Source organism: Tamandua tetradactyla, chromosome 1 (assembly GCF_023851605.1).
Source record: "Tamandua tetradactyla isolate mTamTet1 chromosome 1, mTamTet1.pri, whole genome shotgun sequence".
Classification (NCBI taxonomy): domain Eukaryota; kingdom Metazoa; phylum Chordata; class Mammalia; order Pilosa; family Myrmecophagidae; genus Tamandua; species Tamandua tetradactyla.
In genome coordinates this window covers 78,356,626-78,369,610 of record NC_135327.1, presented here as the reverse complement: position 1 = coordinate 78,369,610, position 12,985 = coordinate 78,356,626, and the positions used below count along the sequence as shown (strand labels likewise).

The 12,985-nt window shown below is 36.9% G+C and overlaps 1 protein-coding gene across 7 annotated transcripts in view; it reads right to left on the bottom strand.

Moving 5' to 3' along the window:
* COA1 (cytochrome c oxidase assembly factor 1) overlaps positions 1-12,985 on the bottom strand; it is a 199,889-nt gene that overhangs the window by 121,853 nt on the left and 65,051 nt on the right. Inside the window, exon 1 of one of the 7 annotated variants that reach the window (XM_077119347.1) lies at positions 6,262-12,956. The exons of the other annotated variants lie outside the window; for them this stretch is intronic. The gene's annotated coding sequence lies outside the window, so the exon portion shown is untranslated. Of the gene's footprint in view, positions 1-6,261; positions 12,957-12,985 lie in introns of those variants that run through there. 7 annotated transcript variants of the gene reach the window in all.

Genomic DNA, 12,985 nt, shown 5'->3' with positions numbered 1-12,985 from the left:
TAATAAATACAACAATTTAGATGAAATGGACGGGTTCCTGGAAAGACATGAACAACCAACTTTGACTCAAGAATACATAGATGACCTCAACAAACCAATCACAAGTAAAGAAATTGAATTAGTCATTCAAAAGCTTCCTAAAAAGAAAAGTCCAGGACCAGACAGTTTCACATGTGAATTCTATCAAACATTCCAGAAAGAACTAGTACCAACTCTCCTCAAACTCTTCAAAAAAATCGAAGCGGAGGGAAAACTACCTAATTCATTCTATGAAGCCAACATCACCCTCATACCAAAACCAGGCAAAGATATTACAAAAAAAGAAAACTACAGGCCAATCTCTCTAATGAACACAGATGCAAAAATCCTCAATAAAATTCTAGCAAATCGTATCCAACAACACATTAAAAGAATTATACATCATGACCAAGTAGGATTCATCCCAGGTATGCAAGGATGGTTCAACATAACAAAATCAATTAATGTAATACACCATATCAACAAATCAAAGCAGAAAAATCACATGATCATCTCAATTGATGCAGAGAAGGCATTTGACAAGATTCAACATCCTTTCCTGTTGAAAACACTTCAAAAGATAGGAATACAAGGGAACTTCCTTAAAATGATAGAGGGAATATATGAAAAACCCACAGCTAATATCATCCTCAATGGGGAAAAATTGAAAACTTTCCCCCTAAGATCAGGAACAAGACAAGGATGTCCACTATCACCACTATTATTCAACATTGTGTTGCAGGTTCTAGCCAGAGCAATTAGACAAGAAAAAGAAATACAAGGCATCAAAATTGGAAAGGAAGAAGTAAAACTATCACTGTTTGCAGACGATATGATACTATACATCGAAAACCCGGAAAAATCCACAACAAAACTACTAGAGCTAATAAATGAGTACAGCAAAGTAGCAGGTTACAAGATCAACATTCAAAAATCTGTAGCATTTCTATACTCTAGCAATGAACAAGCGGAGGGGGAAATCAAGAAACGAATCCCATTTACAATTGCAACTAAAAGAATAAAATACCTAGGAATAAATTTAACTAAAGAGACAAAAAACCTATATAAAGAAAACTACAAAAAACTGCTAAAAGAAATCACAGAAGACCTAAATAGATGGAAGGGCATACCGTGTTCATGGACTGGAAGACTAAATATAGTTAAGATGTCAATCCTACCTAAATTGATCTACAGATTCAATGCAATACCAATCAAAATCCCAACAACTTATTTTTCAGAAATAGAAAAACCAATAAGCAAATTTATCTGGAAGGGCAGGGTGCCCCGAATTGCTAAAAACATCTTGAGGAAAAAAAACGAAGCTGGAGGTCTTGCACTGCCTGACTTTAAGGCATATTATGAAGCCACAGTGGTCAAAACAGCATGGTATTGGCATAAAGATAGATGTATCGACCAATGGAACCTAATAGAGTGCTCAGATATAGACCCTCTTATCTATGGACATTTGATCTTTGATAAGGCAGTCAAGCCAACTCACCTGGGACAGAACAGTCTCTTCAATAAATGGTGCCTAGAGAACTGGATATCCATATGCAAAAGAATGAAAGAAGACCCATATCTCACACCCTACACAAAAGTTAACTCAAAATGGATCAAAGATCTAAACATTAGGTCTAAGACCATAAAACAGTTAGAGGAAAATGTAGGGAGATATCTTATGAATTTTACAATTGGAGGCAGTTTTATGGACCTTAAACCTAAAGCAAGAGCACTGAAGAAGGAAATAAATAAATGGGAGCTCCTCAAAATTAAACACTTTTGTGCATCAAAGAACTTCATCAAGAAAGTAGAAAGACAGCCTACACAATGGGAAACAATATTTGGAAATGACATATCAGATAAAGGTCTAGTATCCAGAATTTATAAAGAGATTGTTCAACTCAACAACAAAAAGACAGCCAACCCAATTACAAAATGGGAAAAAGACTTGAATAGACACCTCTCAGAGGAGGAAATACAAATGGCCAAAAGGCACATGAAGAGATGCTCAATGTCCCTGGCCATTAGAGAAATGCAAATCAAAACCACAATGAGATATTATCTCACACCCACCAGAATGGCCATTATCAACAAAACAGAAAATGACAAGTGCTGGAGAGGATGCGGTGAAAGAGGAACACTTATCCACTGTTGGTGGGAATGTCAAATGGTGCAACCACTGTGGAAGGCAGTTTGGCAGTTCCTCAAAAAGCTGAATATAGAATTGCCATACGACCCAGCAATACCATTGCTGGGAATCTACTGAAAGGAATTAAGGGCAAAAACTAAACATTTGCACACCAATGTTTATAGCAGCGTTATTTACAATTGCAAAGAGATGGAAACAGCCAAAATGTCCATCAGCAGACGAGTGGCTAAACAAACTGTGGTATATACATACGATGGAATATTATGCAGCTTTAAGACAGGATAAACTTATGAAGCATGTAATAACATGGATGGACCTAGAGAACATTATGCTGAGTGAGTCTAGCCAAAAACTAAAAGACAAATACTGTATGGTCCCAATGATGTGAATCGACATTCGAGAATAAACTTGGAATATGTCATTGGTAACAGAGTTCAGCAGGAGTTAGAAACGGGGTAAGATAATGGGTAATTGGAGTTGATGGGATACAGACTGTGCAACAGGACTAGATACAAAATCTCAAAAATGGACAGCACAATAATACCTAATTGTAAAGTAATCATGTTAAAACACTGAATGAAGCTGCATCCGAGCTATAGGTTTTTGTTTTGTTTTGTTTTTACTATTATTACTTTTATTTTTTTCTCTATATTAACATTCTATATCTTTTTTGGTTGTGTTGCTAGTTCTTCTAAACCGATGCAAATGTACTAAGAAACGATGATCATGCATCTATGTGATGATGTTAAGAATTACTGATTGCATATGTAGAATGGTATGATTTCTAAATGTTGGGTTAATTTCTTTTTTTCCGTTAATTAATAAAAAAATAAAAAAAATAAAAAAAGAAATGGGATTTTGATTAAACATGCTTTAGGGTCCATACATCCTTTCAAACCAGCACAGGTGGTAAGAATGTTCGTTTTTGTATGTTATGTTTGAAAAATTTTTTTAAATCCTTTTCTATTTAAGACATATAAAATGCATTCCATCTGAGGGCCTTCACCCTTGTTTGGAATGCAGTTACCAAGAAATCTGCATGAGAAAGTCCCTCCTTTTAGTGAAGTATGAAACATTCATAAACATTTCCTCAAAGGGGTATTTCTAGCCCATCCCATTTTAAATGGTTCTCCCTCCAATATTCTCTTACCATATTGTATTTTCTTTTGTATACTCACCACCACTTAACATTATATTTATTTGTTTTGCTTTTTACCCCACAACTATGTAAGTGTCATAAGAGCGGGAGCTTATATGCTCTGTACATTGCAGCACTTCCAGCATCTAGAATAGTAACTAGTATGTAGTAGGTGATCAATAAGTATCAGATTCCAAGAAAGTCATTCTTCTTACACCCACTGAGGAGTCCTTTTTTTTTCCGAAACTTCTGGAGAAAAGGAGCCTGACTCCAAAATGCTGAGATGGGCCTGCTGGGGGTAGGGAACCAGGTGGCGAGTTCGTGCACCGAGATGAGTCCTCTCCTCACTAGGGCCCAGTCAGAATTTGCTACCTGCAGGCAGGGTTGGAAAGATGGTGCCTACATCTAGCAGTCTGAGACAACCCAGGATGTAGCTGCGTAATCCCACCACCATGTAGCCCTTCAAGTGAGCACAGGCTACACTCATCCCCAAGCCCAGAAAATCTCTGAATATCAAGATTTGCTAGAAGTGATGATGGGTATTTGTTATGCTAGTCTCTAAATTTTTCTGTATGTTTAAAATATTCAGAATTTTAAAAATTGTATTTTGAAATAACTTCAAATTTATAAGACAGTTGCAAAAATAATAGAAACCCCATAAAGAGAACTGCAAAATAACCCCCACCTAGACACACAGATCTACCAACTTTTAACATCTTGCATTAATTGCCATACTTATCCATCTTTCTAAACATCTGAGAGTAAGTTGTATACTTATTCTTGTTCATGCACCTTGAATACTAAAGAACTTCCATGTACATTTCCTAAGAACATTTGCTTATGTAACCGCTTTAACTACAGTTAGCAAATTCAAGAAATATAATATCAATATAAAGTTTATTATAGTCCACATCCAAGTTTTTTGTATGTCCCAATAATGCCCTTTTGGGCACTTTCTTCATTATTTGATCCAGTCTATTGTAGATCCACATACAGTATGTGCTACCCTGACCACCATCCACTACCAGAATTTTCCCATCACCCCAAACCCATTAGGCATTACCTGCCCCAACTCCCTCCACCCCTGTACTCTACTTTCTATTTCTATAAATTTGCACACTGCAGCTATTTCACACAAGAGGAATCATACCATAGCTGCCCCTCTGTGTCTGACTTATTTCACTCAACATGGTGTCTTCATGATTCATCCATGTAGCAGAATGCATCATAACATCACTCCCTTCCAGGGCTCAATAATATCCTACTGTATATACAAACAACATTTTGTTTGTCCATTCCTCTGCTGATGGACCTTTGCATTGCTTCCATCTCCAGGCTTCTGTGAACAATGCTGATATTAACACTGCTGTACAAATATTTATCCACCTCCCTACTTTTAATTCTTTGGGTTATGTACCTAAAAGTGAGATTGCTGGGCTATAATGGTAGTTACATGGCCAACTTCCTGAAGAATCACCAAACTGTTTTTCACCATTTCACATTCCCACCAACAATGTACTAAGTAACACCAGTGTGTTTCTTTTCGTTTTTAAAAATAATAGCCATTCTAATGGGTGTGAGGTAGAAATATTCATAATCTTTTTTTTTTTTTCATAGGCAGGCACCAGGAATCGAACCCAGGTCTCTGGCACGGCAGGCGAGAACTCTGCCTGCTGAGCCACTGTGGCCCACCCAATATTCATAATTTTAATAAAGCACATTACAGCCTAAGAAAACTTATTTGATTAAAATTTCACATTTTCCCAACTTAATAAAGAACAACAACCAGTTTCTTCTAAATGAATGGTAAGATTGCTGGGTTTTTCTTAAAATTCTGGAATACTACAAGAGGAGGGCTGGCTGTGCTCACACTCACTCTCCCACGTCAGTTTCAGTTTCTTAGAATGTCCTTCAAGTGGCATATTTTTATTTAAATATTAATAATCTGTAAACACTATAGCTTAAATACATTGCCCAAGGCAAGGACAGTAGAAGGGGAAAAATGCAGTTTCAAGCAGACACAGCAACAGGCACCAAGACTCAAGTGAGTTTCTGAAATCACTAGTTGAACAGATAACTGAATAAAGGTAGATAACTGTTCTTTCATTTTGAGACTTGAGTTTCTGAATGCACATCAAGCAGAACCAGTAATATCTCTTCTATATTCTCACACATTTTATTGAAGCCAGAAAGTATTTATATAACTTCAAATTTGTAGGAAAAAAATCTCTTTAAGGTTGTTTATTAATTAGACTAATACAGAATAAAAATCCAAGCACACTAAAGCATAATCTATAGGAAATCTAACTTGCAGGGTCAAAATAAAATTTACAGACTCACATGCAATATGAAAGGCAAATGTTAAAAAAAAAAAGCAAATGTTTAAGTGGCAGATAAATCAGAAGTTAGGTTAATTTCAGTGAAGTCAATACAACTAACTTATTCTTGTAAGATAATATTTGAAAATCTCAAAGGAGGAAACTGATATCAATTCACAGATGCAGAGGCATAAACCCAGCTCATTGGTATGACAATCCTTCAATGCTGTGGTTTCCCTGCTGCAATCCACTGCGAAGATACTGAATACATGCCACCCACTAATATTTATACAGGACCATTCAGAGCCACAGGACAAAAGGCCATGCAAAACCTGCTAAATATAACCTCAGTGAAGGTTTAAAGAGTTGATGTGCCAGGCAGCCATGACCCAAAAATGATGACAGCCAACTAGCAACAACAACTCTGTCAGGCATAATCATTTACATAGGCTGTATTAGCAGTCATGAAGGGTGAATCATAAATAGCTTGCCATACTTGTGAATGATCTTGGGTTCTCAGTTTCCAGGAACAATAACCTCAGCCAGAAAGTGCTTTAAAAGCCCATTATCAGTTGCTACTAATTAAATAACTTAACTTTACAATTAGAGATTGCTTAGAAGGCACACCAACCACATACCTTTCCACCACACAAATGATCAGTCTGCAGAAAGGCTGATAAATTCATTCTGAAGAATCCTCCCTTTTGAAAGTCAGGCCTCCCCATCTCCTCATATTAGCATAAACCTCCTTGCAGTTGTCAAGTTTTAATTCCCAAGAGCAGTAGCAACATGTAGCTCTTGGGAAAAATCAGAACAGGACAGGTTAGGAAAGCCACAATTACATCTCAACTGCCTCCTTCAAATTACAAGAGTGGGAGGCAAAGACATTAATCGAAACACTCATAAAAGAGCACACCCTTAAAGGTGAATCCTGTATTTTGATACACTATGAATCAAATCCCAAAAAAGGCACATATACTTGGTAAATTCTACCATGTACTTGGTAAATTTTATAGGGAGTACCGCAACATGGAGTATATAGTTCCTATCTCCCTGGGAAAAGAAATTCATACATCTTTCTGGCTGTAACCAAAGCAGTTAATAAGATTCAATTAAAAGTTCTTATTCACTTATTAATTACAGAGTTAATTATGTCTGTTTAAAGTGAGTCGTGGGATTTGCAGAGCCAGCCTACCATTATTCATAAAAGGTGAAGACTTTTTTTTTTCTCTAAGTACTAATTATAATTAGCATGGGTGTGTTTTATATTTGCTTTTGATACAGTTCCCAGTCTTTTAAGACTGCTTTGATTCTACTTGACTTTTTCTACCACAGACCAGCGCCATTGTCACATAGCCACCTACAGGAAATGTTCTACAATTCTGGCAGAGAAATTTTTAACTGACCCAAAATGTCTTACATACACGTTTACTCCATGTCTTAAAAGTGGCACCACACATTTAGAATGCTGTTTACATCTCAACACCTAATTAGCATATCATAAACCCTATCCTTTCAGAACTAGAGCTATCTTAGAAGTTATGGTCAGAGGCATTTGAGAAATACGTGGAAAGAGAAATTAGGCAGGAGGTGGGGAATTCTTTGGGAATGGAATCACCCTTACCTTTCAAACATATAAACTCAGGGCTTGGAACTATTTTATGTACATTTTCAGTATGTCTTTTTGATTTCTTGTATATTAAATCTACTTAAATTTTTAAAATAAGTAGATTCAATGTCACCTTGTAAGCCCTTTAAGAGCAAGTGAAGACTTAAATGTGAGACACGAAATCTAAGCATACTTCAGCAATAAAACAAAAATCAATACTGTGCCAGAAAATCCAGGATGCACTAGTTTTGATGGAGCCAGTACAAATCAGACTCAACTATTTAGCGCCACCTGGAGGCAAATTTGTTCTTTAAATTGGAGAAGAAAGTATGGACCTAAAGTAATATAAAACTTCAAATCAGGAAAAGGTTCCAGTAATAACATTACAACATCAGTGCAAATTAAAGTTTTTGACAATCATTGAATGTGGGTGATAGATACATGGGTGTTCATCATACTGTGTCCTCTAATTTTGTGTATGTTTGGAATTTTCCATAAGAAAAGAGCAACAAAAGAAAAAAAAGTTTCTGAAAGCCTGATTTATCTCAGGAAAAAATCTTTTAAACAAAACTTATGCTTGAACCCATTTAAATTCTGGTTTGAGCCTCTTACTTATTTTATAAGACTTCTAAGTATGCAAGGGTTAATGCAAAGTATAGAAAAGAATATCGGTTAAATTTATTGGAGAAACTAGAGAATTCTATTTACTTAAAAGGAGAAGGGAAAAATGGGACTAAGTAAGGTTCCCTTTAATTACCATTAATCATTTTAGAAATAATTTAATTTAATTTACAATTAAATTTTTCTACAATAAAAATTAGAAAAGTGTTTAAAAAGAAACAATAAAAGCGCCATAAGTGAGTTTCTCTATATTTCCTTCATCTTCAAAAAAAATTATACTGTTGGAGCATTTGAACTTGTAAGGACAAAGTCACTTTCCACGTGTGCTAGCTAAAGCTGCACTTATCAAATCTTTGAAGAGTTCAATCAAATTCATAAATACAACATCAAAACTAAAATAGATTGATGGACAAAAGACTTATGCTAATGCTTAACAAACTGGATGGGTGGATGAGAAGAACAATTTCATATAATAAATGTTTATGAGTATTAAAAGCTGGGTGATTCTTTTATTTTTCCATCCAAGTCTATCAAACAGAGAAAAGGACACAAAACACAAATGTTCAGCTCACTAAATTATAATAAAGCAGACACCCATGTAACCAACCTGGTAATGTAGAGACAGACCATTGCCAGGGCTCCAGCAGTCTCCCTCCAACTTCCTCCCAATCATTAATCCCTCTCTTTCTCTTCAAGGGTAACTATTATCTCAATTACTAACACTCAAGGTAAGTACTGTCCGTTTTTGAAATTTGTATCAATGGAATCACATAGTTTGCACTCCTCTGTGTGGGGGTTCTTCTGCTCAACATTATGCTGTTGAAATTCATCCATGTTGTTGTGTGAGCTGAGTTTATTCATTTTCATTAGAATATAGTATTACAAGGAAGGAACATAACCTAATTTACTTATCTACTATACTGTTGATCACCATTTTCTCCCAATTTGGAACTGCTATAAACATTCTTATCCATGTCACTTGGTTGCACCCAACACACCCCTCCCACTAGGAGTGAAACTGCAGGGTCATAGAGTATGAATATACTCAGCTTTAAAGAGATATTGCCAACCAGCTTACCAAAGCATTTATACCAATATACACTCCACCAACAGTGTCTGAGAATTCCTTTACTCCATTGTCCTGCAAACTCTCTGTATTGTTAGCCCTTTTAATTTAAATATTCTGGTGGGTGTGTAGTAGTTGTATGCCATTATGGATTTAATTTGCATTTCTCTATTGACTTAGGTTGAACACTTTTTTCTTATTTTTATTTAAGATAGTTAATGTGCCAAAAAATTTATGATGAAACTGGTACTAACATTACCAATTTCACCAGTAGTAATAGAAATGACTACACTCCTTTTAGAATTCTAGAAAAATCATAGTGATTACTACTAATAAAAGTACAAGAGAACTTGGTGTCCTGAAAGCCCAATTGTTATAAAATGTGGGTCATGTCTCACTCCAATTCTAGAGATTTTAAGGAGATGAGATGAATAGAACTTTGGTAAGTTAAGGAGAAAGAAGACTCATGTATGAATTCCAGATATCTGGTTTGAGCAAAGGATGCTCAAAAAAGAGAACTAATATTTCTTTAGCAGTGTGATAGGTGCTTGACATAAAAAAACTCCTTTCATCCTCACAACTCTAGCAGGCATTACTGACCTAAATTACAAATGAAAACATAAGGAACTGGAAAGGTTAAATAATTTTCCCAGGGTGGAAAGTTAGAAAGTGCTGAGTATCAGATCTTAACTAAAACAAACTTCAGGTGCTAAGGCCTTTCCACCATGGCAAACTGCAAATATCTGTGTGCTATTTGTTTCACCACTGAGCTGAAAGACTAGATTTTCCATTGAGTAATACTGAAGTGACACTAAAACATCAACCAAGCAGCTGTCAAGGTTTCACTGTAACTAAATGCACAAAGTCATGTAGGGGCCTTTGGACATTACTGTCCCCACCAAAGTCAACCTTGAAAACAATACTGCATTTGTTTTTGTTTTTGTTTTTAAGTTTAGTTGGTACTTTAAGCTTAAAAAAAAAAAGTTCACCATAAGTATGTGGAATCTTGAATAGTGTGTGAGATCTTGCTGGTTTGCGTGGGTTAGTGTGACGCCCAGATATATCCCAGCATAATTCAGGCAGTGAAAAAGAAGTATTTGCACGGTCCCCTTTCGAGATCTGGGGAGAAAGAAGGAAATAGTCAACTTCCCCATTTGGAGAATTTCTGATTTTCTCATAAACAGTGGGGATAACCAAATCAATAGGCCAAGCTGCAATCCTGACGTTTGCCCCTAAGCAAAGGATAGGCTAAGCCTACTTAAAATTAGGTCTAAGAGTCACCACCAGAGAACCTCTTTTCTTGCTAAGATGTGGTTTCTCTAAGCCAACTAGGTAAGTGAACTCACTGCCCTCCCTGCCTTGTGGGACATGACTCCAAGGGTTGTAATCTCCCTGGCAACATGGGACAGAATCCCCAGATGAGCCGGGACCCAGTATCAAGAGATTGGGAAAGCCTTCTTGACCAAAAGGGGAAGAGAGAAATGAGGCAAAATAAAGTTTCAGTGGCTGAGACACTTCAGTAGAGAGGTTATCCTGGAGGTTATTCTTACGCATTATATAGATACCCCTTTTTAGTTTATGGTATAGTGGAGTGGCTAGAGGGAAGTACCTGAAACTATTGAGCTGGTATTCTAGTAGCCTTGATTCTTAAAGATAACTGTATAAAAATATAACTTTTACAATGTGATTGTGGGACTGTGAAAACCTTGTGTCTGTTGCTCCTTACATCTAGGGAAAGTAAAAAAAATTACGGATAAAGAATAAATAAATAATAGGAAGACAAAGGGTAAAATAAATTGGGTAGATGGAAATACTAGTGGTCAATGAGAGAGAGGGTTAAGGGGTATGATATGTGAGCTCTTTTTTTCCTTTTTATTTCTTTTTCTGGAGTGATACAAAGGTTCTAAAAAATTATAATGGTGATGAATACACAACCATGTGATGATATTGTGAGCCACTGATTGTACAACGTGCACAGAATGTATGTATGTGAAGATTTATCAATAAAAACATTTTTAAAAATCATTCAGATCTTTTGTACTCTCAACAGTACATGTAGTAGAGAGGGTTCCAAGATGGTGGCTTAGTGAGGTGTGGAGTTTAGTTCATCCCCCAGAGCAGCTAGTACATAGCCAGGAACAGTACAGAACAACGGCTGGGGCCACATCAGTGACAGGACACTTTGCATACACCAGTCTGAACAAGCTGGACCAGCTGCAATCCCATGTAGAACTGTAAGTCCCTCAAGCCAAGGAGGCCAGCGCCCCTCCCCCACAGGCTGGTTCCCAAAGGGGAAAAGAGAGACTTTACTAGTAGCATGGGCTTAGCTCATCCAAGCTCCAATTGTGGAATTAACAAATTCTGACTACTGAAAATAGGCCCCCAGTTCAGATAAACCTCAAGTAAGAGCAAAAGGTTACTAGGAGCTTTTGCTCCAGCAGAGAGGGGACAGGGCTGCAGGAAAAAAAAAAGAAAAAACGCTTTTTGGATTGGACAGCACAAAATACTTGAAAAGGGCTGGACCCTAAAAAAAGGGGGGGGGGGTCACATAGAGCACTGAGGTACACAGAGCAACATATCAATTTAAGGCCTTGATTAACAAACCCGAGGAACCGAAGAAGCAGGGTCCTGCTCTGAAAGCAATTTTTTTTTTTTTTTGCTTTGTTTCTATTACTTAACTCTCATTAAATAGAACTGCAAGGCTTCTCAGTCTCCAACTGCCTCTGGCAAGGGCGAAATTAAGCTTCTCTGAGAGACAAAGAGGCTGGTCAGGTAAAAGGAGTTACTTCCCTGGAGGCTGTGCCTTCCCCAGGAGAGGGTGGGGCCCAGTTCTGGTGGAATCCCTCCCTCAAGGAATTCAGACCCAGGAACTAGAAAACTGAAAGAATTAAATCCAGCCTACAACCTCACCTCTGTCTCAACCACTTCCGCAGCAGCAAGAGCCTGCTGAAGTTAAAGGCACTGCACCACTTAATGCTGATGGGAAACCACAGACAGATTAGCACCACATACTGGGCAGGATAGGAAAAGCACAGAGTCTAAAGGCTTCACAGGAAAGTCTGCCAACCTGCTGGGTCTACCCTCAGGGAAAACTGATGCAAGTGACTCTTTCCTCCTGAGAGGAGGCCAGTCTGGTCTGGGAAAATCTGACTGGGATCTATAATATCTAAGTAGACCCCCCTGAAAAAATAAAAAAGGCTCCAAATAGGCAGGGCAAGAAACAGAAAAGCAAAAACTGAAAAAAATTCTGATCCATTAAATAAAACCTATGCTAGAGGTCTAGAATAAGCTAAACTGAATGTCAAAGAACAGATAGAGAACAAAGCCATCCAGCAAGAAAATCCTAAGTGAAAAAAAAATCTCCAGAATAAACTAACTAAGGAAATCAAATGCCAAGATGCCAGCAAGAAATAACTAGTCACACTAGGAAAACTGAAGATATGGATCAGTCAAAGGAACAAATGAGGGGAAGATTAAAACATTTTCAAACAAACAATCACTGAGAGAATTTGTGACCAAGAAACTGGCTCTGCAAGAAATACTAAAGGGAGAACTAGCAGCAGATATAAAAAGACAGGAGAAACAGTGTGGAGGACAGTGTAGAAATGAAGACTGTCAGTAAATGTAGAAAGAGAAAAAAAATTAGAAATAACAGATAAAATCCAAAAGGCAAAATGGTAGAAGAAAGTACCACCTTTAAAGTAATAACACTAAATGTTAATGGATTAAACTCTCCAATCAAAGGACACAGACTGGCAGAATGGATTTAAAAACCAGACCCATCTATATGCTGTCTATATGAATCTCATTTTAGACCCAAGGACAAACATAGATTGAAAGTGAATGGTTGAGAAAAAATATTTCATGCAAACAACAATCAGAATAGAGTAGGAGTAGCTATACTAATATCCAACAAATTAGACTTCAAATGTAAATCAATTAAAATAGACAAAGAAGGACACTATGTATTAATAAAAGGAACAACTCAACAAGAAGAAATAACAATTATAAATATCTAAGCGCCAAGTCAGAGTGCTCCAAAATACATGAGAAAAACACCGAAAAG